This window comes from Pinus tabuliformis, chromosome X (assembly GCF_031772625.1).
Source record: "Pinus tabuliformis cultivar Carrire ecotype Pingquan chromosome X, CPIR1, whole genome shotgun sequence".
Lineage (NCBI taxonomy): Eukaryota > Viridiplantae > Streptophyta > Pinopsida > Pinales > Pinaceae > Pinus > Pinus tabuliformis.
Window position 1 is genome coordinate 916,401,548 of NC_142308.1, and position 11,663 is coordinate 916,413,210.

Here is an 11,663-nt window from a genome sequence, read left to right on the forward strand (position 1 = left end):
ACATTGGTCACAAAGGGTGCTCCTCCTCCATATTTACATCCGTCTCAAGGAGCGTTCTCCTTTCATAGCTACCTGTAGCATTATTTTCAAACCATTTCTGAGAATTTATAGATGTGGAAGTTTAACTATGATACATATCATAATCTGTTATTTAATATTACTAAACAAACTATTCCTCATTTTCCATTTTATCTGAACAATGCATGTTCACCTCTAGAATTCTTCCAAGCCTTTGTGTTCTTTGTTGAACACCTGTTTCTTGTAGTTTCTTTGCATACAACACATGTTTTAGCATATTTTCCACAATGGGACATCGGACCATGGCTGACCATGGTTGATTTTCATATCGTGACAATATTTATCACAATGATAAATTGGACCATGGCTGACCATGGATCGTGATTGGTTTTCATATTGAGAAAATCCTATGATCAACAATAAGATAAACAATATAAACCCAAGTATATAAACCCTAAGATAAATATTATAGATGCTAAAATAAACATGATTGATCATGGTTGATTTACATATTGGGACAATCATTGGCCCAATACTACGTTGAACAATGTTTCAACATGGTTAACCATGATTGGCTTTCATATTAAGACAATATTTGTCCCAATGCAAAATTGGACCATGGTGTGCCATGGTTAACCATGGTCTAGCATTGTTGATTGTCGTATTGAGACAATATTTCTCTTAATGCAAGACTGGACCATCATTGACTGTGGATGACAATGGTTGACCATGGTTGATTTTCATATACCCTAAGAATATGAAATGTTAGATTGATAAACCAAAATGATTGATATTATAAACCTAAGGGATTAATTTTAAAACCCCAAGGCATTATAAAACCAAGGGAATAATATTAAACCCAAGCGATTAATATTATAAACTGAAGGTATATAAACCCAAGGGATTAATACTAAAAAATGAAGGGATGATAAACCCAAGGGATAAATATTATAAACCCAAGATATATTACCCTAAGATAAATATTCTAAACCCTAAAATAAACATTTTTGATCACGGTTGAACACAGTTGATTTTCATGTTGACACAATATTTCTCACAATGCGACATTGGAGAATGGTTCACCATGGTTGACCATGGTTTCTTTTAATATTGGGACAATATTGGTCATAATGTGACATTGGACCATGGTTAACCATGGATGACCATGTTGTCACATTGTGACATTGGACAATGGTTAACCATGGATGACCATGTTGTCACAATGTGATGTTGGAACAAGAGACATTTTTTGTCACAATGTGACCATGGTTATTGACCATTCATTATTTTCATATTGAGTCAATCTTTGTCACAAGTGATGATGGAACATGGTTGAACATGGATGACCATGGTTTTAACAATATGATTTTTGGCCAAGGGATAACCTTTGACATAATGTGACCATGGTTATTGACCATGATTGACAATGGTTGACCATGATTGATTTTTCTTATGGTAAATTTTTTCTCACTTATAATTGGTTGGCGTTGATTATATTTCTCCATAAAAGATAAAAGTTAAAAGTTAAAATTTATATTGGAAGTAGTATATAAATTTATATTGGAAATAGACTATATGTATATGCTTTTGTAAACATTAACAATCAAATTGTTTGTCATTATTTATATTAAAGGATATTTATGTATTTCATTAATACAAAAAATACTTTGATTAATTAATAATAATTATCAATTTACATTTATTGATACTAATGAATAATATTTTTTATTAATATAAATTGGTAATTAAATTATGATAAATTTTATCATTTTGAATATATATAATTTAATAATTCCTTCTTTGGTTATAAAGAAAGTAATGAAAAAATAGTTAAAAGTTATAAAAATGTATAAGCTTTGATAGAGTCTAACAATACATTATCAAAATTTGTGATCATAAACTCCTTAGTTTATGTTTTGATACTCTCATAAAGCTTTTAAAAGTGAGTTCACTATAACATTGACCTCCATTAATCCATCCAAATGGAGTCACACGTTGTACTTAAACTTGCAAAATTATGATGCATATACCTTGCAACTTATAAGAACATACTTGGAAACTATTGTTATGATAACTATTTAATCTAGTATAGAAATGGAGTGACATTAAGTAATAGAACTTGCAAAATTCTCTAGCATGGAAAACTTATTAGAACACCTAATATTCATAAAATTACAACAGTACTCAATATTGTTGCGGGTAGATGGCTTAACATGCTAGACAATGACTTAATGTTAAGTCATTACATCTTGCAAACACATAAAAACAATACATTATTTTTACTCTAATCATTTTTCAAAAACCTTTTTCTTGTATTTATTAAAAATACATTCACTTGGAAAGAGTCATTCAAGTACATTTCCATGAAGCAAAACAAATTTCTTAGAATGTTCAAGTACAACTCCAATAGGAAAGTTACCTAGAATATACAATTAAATACAATTCCATATTTTACCCCTGAATAATTATAAGATTCCATATTTTAATTATGGATAGTTGCAATAAATATACAATCTAATTTCAAATTAACAATCAAGTTATAAGTTTGATATTAAAGTCTACAAAAACATACATACTATATCTGTAACATCCCTTCCAAAATTCTCTCTTTTAACCTTGTTTTTTTTTTTAAGCAACACTCCTAAATTTTAAAAGCTCTCTAGAAGACATATTAATATATTTTATTTTACCACGAGTCACTTTAAATTAAAATTATAATCAGTACTCACCTTCTTTATAATTCATTTTTTGTAATGAACCTCCATAGCCTATCCAGAAAATATGCCCAAATCCCCGAAAAACTTTAAAATTTCCTTAGACATAGTTAAGGTTCCATGTTCCTTTCCCCTAGTTAGAGCGATATATCAACTTTCGGAAGGAGCTTTATACCATAGAAACATTATCTCATCTTCATTGAATTATTTCTATAACACAACTACAGTTGGAAGGAAACAAGAGCCAATAACATGCAACCATCAAACCTCTGGTGACATGCATGGTAACAAAATCCCCGTCTATTGGATTATATAAAAATTAACTCCTAAAGGTTCTACATGCATATATATCTCATGAATAATTTCCATATGCATGCATAAACTATATAAAATCTATTAAATCAGTCATTCACATGCATAGTAATATTCCATCGGTTCCATAATAAGATAACTACTAAGCAACAGACAAAATGCAATGTAGTCTCATTGAGTATCTGTGCAATAGATAATTCGAGCATCATAGATTGTTTCGTTACTTACATTATACCATAGTGATTCACAAGCACATAACATGATTTTCCATGTTAATTAGATGCTTTATATAACATTAAAGGTTCCTTCACTAACATAATGAAGATCACCATTAAATTCATTTTCTATCATACTCATTCAAAGGCATAAGAGTGGAATCCATCACATGAATACAGATAGCATCATACTAACAAATAGGCCTAGATGGGGAAACATATCCAATACTGAAGAAAATAAATTAATTACATGAAGGGTAAGATACTAACATACAAAACATTTCACACATGTGAATCCATCTAAAACAACAACTTGGAGGGAGGAGAACCACCACCCAACCATGAATCACCCCTGATTCCTCCGGAGCAAAAGTTCTTGCCGAGGATCAATTGTCCTCAATTGATCAATGCACTGGCTATTTAATACCCTCTTTCATGATTTAGTTTCCATTATTGGCATCTGACTTTTATGCACTTTTCCATTTTCCTAGGTCTTTTTTAGAAAATCTCGTCTTTATCTCCCACGAGGCTTTTCCTCATAAAATATTTCCTTTATCTCCAACAAATTTTTCACGTCCGATGGATATTTACCTCCCATCCATCTCATGGATCTCCAATCCATCCAAGCTTATCTAGAATCACATCTACAAGCTTTATCATGAAATATTCATATCTATCCCATTCCTCAATGGGATTTGTCAGAAGCTCCTCTCTATTGGTTATCCACCCTCCATGTAATTTATTTTATTATTTTATTTAATAACACATTTTCTTTTCATATTACATGTCACACCTAACTTTGCTTAGCTTAGGTTTAGAATACTTTAACCCACAAAGGAGGGTATCACACCTAGCTTTCCACATCTTAGATTTACAATAATTTAGCCCACAAGGGAGGATATCACACCTAGCTTTAACTTAGCTTAGGTTTACAATAATTTAGCACATAGGAGAGGATATCACACCTAGCTTTAACTCAGTTTAGGTTTACAATAATTTAGCACACAAGGGAGGGGTGTTACATACTCCCCCCCTTAAATTTTACATCATCCTCTGTGTACCACTGCATCATCCCTTCGTTCACAAGTAGATGGTTTCTGAATCAGCAGCTCTCATGGCTTTGGCATCTGATGCAATTTTTCCGATGTACATTGGTCACAAGGGGTGCTCCTCTTCCATATCTACATTGGTCGCCAAGAGTGCTCCTCTTTCATAGCTACATTGGTCACAAAGAGTGATCTTCTTCCATATCTACATCTATCTCAAGGAGCGTTCTCCTTTCATAGCTACCTCTAGCATTATTTTCAAACCATTTGTGAGAATTTATAGATGTGGAAGTTTAACTATGATACATATCATAATCTGTTATTTAATATTACGAAACAAACTATTCCACATTTTCCATTTTATCTGAACAATGCATGTTCACCTCTAGAATTCTTCCAAGCCTTTGTGTTCTTTGTTGAACACCTGCTTCTTGTAGTTTCTTTGCATACAACACATCTGTTAGCATATTTTCCACCTCAATATTTCTGTAATGTCATAACATATTACTTCACATAACAATATATATGTTTATCATATATATTCTTCGCAATCGTATGTATGACAAACTTAACAATGGGTACTCATCCTTGAACCACTTCTTACTTTCCTTCTTCTATGCAACCACCCAATTGGTTGTCCTTCCAGACATCTACCCAATGTATTCATGCATACTTGCACACAATGTGTATTATACACACCGATATACATATCACATTTCAAACATGTAGCATATGTAGTCATATGAGTATCATATGTACTGATGTACATAGTACCACCTGTGCTATAGCCCATCATACTATTCCCATGGTATCACTTGCATGACAAAAAAAATTTCCACAAATTTTTTACCATGTCAGTATCATGCCAAACATTCGTTTATCTTTTTCTAGCAATTAAAACAACTCTTCTTAGTTGGCAACGAATTTGTATGAGCTTGGTTCATTTCTATGACCGGAGAATTTTTTGTCAAGTGTAAATGATTTTTAAATAATTCATCTAGGGTGATATACTATTTCCATTTTTATGCTTCAACAACTTAACAACTCCCCACTATACTTTACCAACATGATCATTGTGTCAATCATGTTCTTCCCTTCTTCATGCATACTCCCCCTTGAAATGTATTGGGGTAGCAAACATATTTAATGATTTCTATATAAGTTGTCTAACGAACCCAAGACCAATATCGAGATTCACCATGAGTTGCAAGACAATTCCAACAATCCTTTAAACTCAAGACTCTTTAATGCCATGGATGCTTGACATCTATCAGGAACCAAATGATAGCTATAATATTGTTACAAGGCTATAATATTGTACCCCATGTGCTAACATGGAAGATTCATATGCCTCATTATTATGTGTAGATTTTAGCATGATTCTTTCCATGACATGTTTATCTTGATGACCATTCAACCAAGCTTATGATAACAATATACCAACTCTCTATGACAATATATGAGTATCCTGTCAGTGTACCAACTGAGAAAATATGAGAAAGTTCTTTGACATTAAATAAAGCTGCCATTATTCCAGCAACAGAGCCCACCCAGACTTGTGCATGAATCAGGGTGTGATTTTTTTTGGGTGAATCTTTGCAAAAAAATTATGGTAATAAATCATCCCCTCCAAGGCCAAGGTACAATCATGACTAATCATATAATCCAACTAGAATTGTGGTAGTGAAAACAACAACAACACCCACACTGATAAAGATGACCCTGAATTTTACGACCTTGGCAGAAAATGCTTCAGCCAAAGGTGCATCTCCACCTAATGATTTGTATGGAACCATGCCTTTTATCACTTACCAAACACCAATGTACAAGGCTACACAAGCAAGTAGGCTGACCATTATGCCTATTGGAAAGTCCCTCTAAAGTAAAGTATTCAAATCAATACAACAGATGATTGGATAAAATTTCATGAATGTATTGTAGAGTAAAACGCTGAAAGAATATCACAATTAATGAAGCAACATTGTTTGTAGCCAATTTTATGATCTCCAAAAAAACTGCAAGTGAATCTAGACAAATCTGAAATAATTGTATGGTCCTTCACTGCAAAACAATGTAATTATATAGCAACACATAGAAGTGATTGGAAAAATCATACATTTGTGATACCTTTGGTTTTCTTCATTCTTCAGCAAAATTAGTGACTACATCAAATCCAACATAGGCTAAAAAACACCATTGTTTCACCTACAACAACTTCTTTGAATTCATTTGGAGTAAAAGGAGTCTAATTTGACACATCAACTTCAAAAGAATCATTAATAATTACCTGCAGAACGATCACAATCTTCATCATAGTCATGATGTCACTCAAAATGGACAACTCCCTTACACCTTGACACAGCACAAGGGTTAACACTATCAGCAATATTGGAGCCAAAACATTGATTGAGAAAAAGCCCCCAAAAAGCTCTATGCCGCTAGATCCAAGCCATTTTGGGAGATGATTCTTTATAAAAGGGAAGAGTTCCAAAACTGTCAACAAATCACCTGCCAAGCTACATGCTATGCTAGCATGACCCATATGTTAGTCAAGCATCAGTTGACAAAAAATGAGAAATGCAGTTAGCTCATTGGAAGATGAATATGCATATATATATGCTCTTCCAACAAGTACAGGAAAACACGATGAGAGTTTTGCATAGCAGAATGCATTAAGCACACAAGCTGCTCTAGCTAGTATGAAACTAATTGTCACTATCCTGACGATATATGTTCATTTACATTAATGTTAACAATGTATGTGTATATGGTTTCTTATCCATAATCATGTTTATTTACAAAAGGGCATATTATGGTATATAATTTTCTAACCATAACTTAGTTATTAAAACCTTTCATATGATGGTAAGGATTATTACATTCTAGCCAACTTTATCTTTTCCAACTAACTTACCACACATGGTCAAACCATTTTTGTGAAAATATAACTCTATGCAATTTACCTCCAATTTCTTTATGCCATCTCTAGGTCGGTTGCTGTGTACACAGTTTCTAGAAAGGTGAGCATAAAGAAAAAATGTGACCTCCACCAATATTAAAAAATAACACATGTTTAAGCAACGAGAATACGTTGAAATGCCGTAATGTTGGAATGTTTTTAGGCAAAGGAGGTAAAACAAATGTGATTGTGGCATATCAGTCATAGATCACCTATAACAACTATGTTTAGGTTAAATCGAATCAAACCGTACAAGTGGTTCCAAACTTCTTTTACTGGATTCAAAAGAGCTACACCATTTCAAGGTTTTTGATTCCAAGATTACTACAGTAAATAATCCATGATTATTGTAGCTTCATATATAATCAAAGAGTATGGACAATTTTAAATAATCAACAACATGGTGTCTTAGTAATTGGTCATAATTTTAACCGGTTTAAACAGGTTTTACTCCTATATATATTCATGGTACTATTGTATTGTGCTCCTCTAATAGCCAATTCCTTTACACCATCTTGGATATAACTACATAATTCAAATGGTATATAATAATTTAAGGTAGTACCACAGACAGTTTCTTTCACTACAATAAATTTCCATTCTTGTCCAAGGGTAATAACATTGTTGAGATGTTAATATGGACTTGAAAATAATTATGAATTGGAGAATCATTGGATGGAAAAAATCTTCTCAGGACTTAAGGTTGGTGATCAAATTGTTTAGGTCTAAACAAATTTTGATAGAAGCAAGATTGCCAAAGGAATACCTCAAAGCATCAAGAAGGTTTGTCTAGAGAGGGTCTCAATATCACCACGCTCATCCTAGAAATGTTGTTAAAAATAATACATTCCAATTTTTCTTTAAATTTAATTATCTGATTTGTTCTAAAATTTGGACAAAGAGGGCATGTATAGGGTCATGGTAACCAACATTAATTCATTATCCAACAATAGTAAATGAACCAAAGCAACCTCTTTGCTTTAGGTACTTTTAATGGCATGGAGATTATACATTTCTTGGAATGCTATCAACATTCATTATCCTCTATGTAGCTTTCAAGTGGAAGCTAAGTCAAATAGCTTACCTGGTTGCAAAATCCAAACAAACTCCCTCCAAAAATTGAATATTTAACAACTTTCTATGTTGTCCAATTAAACATTCATTCATTCTGAGGTCTTGTCAAGTATTTATAGATTATATAGAGTATTCCATCGTATTATTTATAACTATAACTGTACACCAAATTTGTATACATGTAGAGAACAAAACGGAACAACAACTTCTATAATATTAAGAATAACGTTCATGAAGATCTCATTTATTATTGCGTTTTATTACATATACATGATTATGTAAGTGATAAGAATTCAATATTGATTTTGATATATAACCTTCGCCCTGATGAATCTATAAGTTACCTTTCATGTATTAAGCTCCTCTGGTCATTGTTGTAGTTCTAATATTCCACCCCATTGATATACAATGTGCAACACCCTCTGACGTTCCATCTTACAACATTGATGAACATCAAGTAGTCCAAGCTTTGTTAGCTACACTAAGTTTCTTAGATTTTTCGCTCTTACACATGGAGATGCCCACAACACTTCCAAAGATACCCAAGTTTCAATTCTTGGTGACAACTCTATTTCTTTGCCCTAGTCAATGTCTAACCTTCGAAGCTTTGCAAGCTTACAAACATTTATAAAGGAAGCTTGCGTAACAGACAATCAAATACTCTCAAGTCCCTTAACTGCCTCAGTAGAAGCCGACAATTATCTTGAATTCAAACTTCTTTAGTTTGCTCATATCACCCAGTGAAGCCAACAATGTGTACAAAAAGGGGCTTCCTAACCATAGAATTTCCAAAGACCTCATGTCTCTGATTGCACTTTAACCACATAAAAGAAACCCAGATAAACGACCTTACAAAACGCACCATCCAGGTAGGGATTATTTGCCAATTTTTCTCCTCTAAAAAACCCTCATAATTTGTTTCCTTCAAATACAGAGGATTTTTCCACCTGATCCATTCTAGGACTTGTTCAAACAACTGGTGTCTCCCATTGTTTTTTATTACTTAAATTCAGTGGAATGCTCATATAGATTTGGCCCTTTAGAAAATGATCAACAAAATCTCTTCTATATCATGAGAGACTAACGAATAGAGGGGGGTTTACGAATTGCAAAAATGAGAATCTAGGCATTTCAAAGGAAGGTTACATTTTTGAAGAGTACACGAAATTCCATTATTGGTTTTGTGATCATGTGGCACACTGTAAAAGGTAGTTGTAATAGTAACGACCATTGAGGTGAGAGTGAGGCTTCCTCGGGAATAAAGGCTTTATGTTCTTTCCATATTAATTCTGGTCTCAATCCCATTCTTATCTATTCATTACTTAAAGATAAGATAACAATATATGGTAATATTTATCCTCAGCTAATCCTCATGTACAACCACCGGATAGATACCCCATCTAATGAAAGAAACAACATTAAAGCTTTTTCTAGAAAAGAAATCTATCGTTTGATTTTACTCATATACTGAGATAGCTAATGTTTTTACCAACGTTTTGTAACCATTGTATGATTTTATCCCATGGTAAACAGCATAAAAGAAATGGAATCCAACTTTTCCTACCTCTCCACAGTGCAATTAGAAACCGCAATCATCCAAGGTTTCGTGTTGGGAAAAGTTTCCTTATTTATTTAGTACATTTTTTTCTTCAGTATGAAAGCCAGCAGATAAGGGAAAGAATAGTCGCTTATCCTAATTACTTTCCTCCTTAGTGATAACTCGCGGTTGGTAGAATCTTACTGTGATTCATGACAACTTTTCCCAATGTCTCATGCGGGCCTCTTCACATGCTTTTTTATAGGCTAAAATTTCCAATCGACTTTAGCTCGACAATCAACATGCTAAAAGAGTGTTACATTTTAAGGGAAATTTATCTTTTTGTGATTTTAAAGGGTGATGTTACTGAATCGAATAACGTATCTTTCATGCCATGGAGATTAAACAACAATTTATAACTTCATTGAAAATTAACGTAGGGTTAAAACAACACCTCGATTAACGCTATCACTTCGCACAACCAATAAAAATTTCATTACTTCATCCCCTGGATACTGGTATCTTGTATGCACATGCCAAGATATAGGTTAGTCATTGTGGTTTATTTCAAAAGATTCTTGTATTCCTTCGATTCAGCATGGGGAGGAAGAAATGAAGAACAACGTGGGTTTCCAACATGGATTCCATGTCAGCCTAGTTGTCAACGTGGCAAGGGTCATGATGAATGATTCGATGGCATTAGTTCCTTGCTATTGGATTTGAATTTGTATCCAATATACCTACCAAGGCTGCTCATCATTCTCCATCGTACTCCCACAACAGTGCGTGCCCATGCGTGAATAATATGGGATATTCTAACTTATTTAACCATATCTAATGTATGCACAGTTCATTATTATACGAGGTAGAGATAAAGATACTTTATTTCCCATAAGGATATTAGATGTCCTCACATGTGACCAAAGCAAGGAAGACCTTATTGCATCATTTTGGTCAGAGAAAACAGGTACATGGGCTTCTTTGAGGTTTTTTTAAGGTTGGCCAGATTTCTCTCTATTATGTTATTAATGGCAAGATTAACTCACAATCTACACTACCATCTCCTTATAAACATAAATATCTTAGTATTCTCAGCGAATAGTGCTTCTTGCAACCAATTATGTCACTGCACTAGAATATGCAAAGTATAGCACAAATACACTTATATATGCTGGGACTATGGTTGTCAGACAATTCGTATTTGTTATTACAAAAATTAGGTTTTCTAGCATCTTGCGCCACTTCCGTGAGGATGAGACATCTCAGCTCATATCTTCATTTAAACCATATACCCAATGTAGTATAATATAGAGTCCAATGACATATGTTTGAGAAAGTTTCCTCTAAATATTAGGCATACTAACTCATTGATCTTGACATACGATCTATAATACAATTAAAATTCCAAATATTTAACTCCTCTCGTATATATATGTATTGGTTTATTTTGACCGCCAGTCATATCATTTTATGGGTTCCTCCAAGCTTACTTTACAATTATATTGTTAATGGTTTTAATATTTAGATTAAACCTTAAGGAGTCTAGACTTACACTTAGTCTCCTTATTAAGTTTGTGGTAGTGGGGCCAAGTTAAGACTTAAACTTGTCCATACCCTATGGAGGCGTATTGGCCTGTAGGCCACTGGGTTTGAACTTGCTATGATACCATTTGTAACCAAACTCCATGGCCTATCCGGAAAATAAGCCCAAATCCCTTAAAAATTTTAAAATTTTCTTAGACATAGTTAAGGTTCCATGTTCCTTTCCCCTAGTCGGACTGTTATATC

General features: G+C 33.3%; 1 pseudogene; it reads right to left on the reverse strand.

Annotated features, from left to right (window-relative positions):
• Positions 1-5,702: 5,702 nt before the first annotated feature.
• Positions 5,703-10,642, reverse strand: LOC149142666 (cationic amino acid transporter 9, chloroplastic pseudogene; annotated as a pseudogene).
• Positions 10,643-11,663: the final 1,021 nt, after the last annotated feature.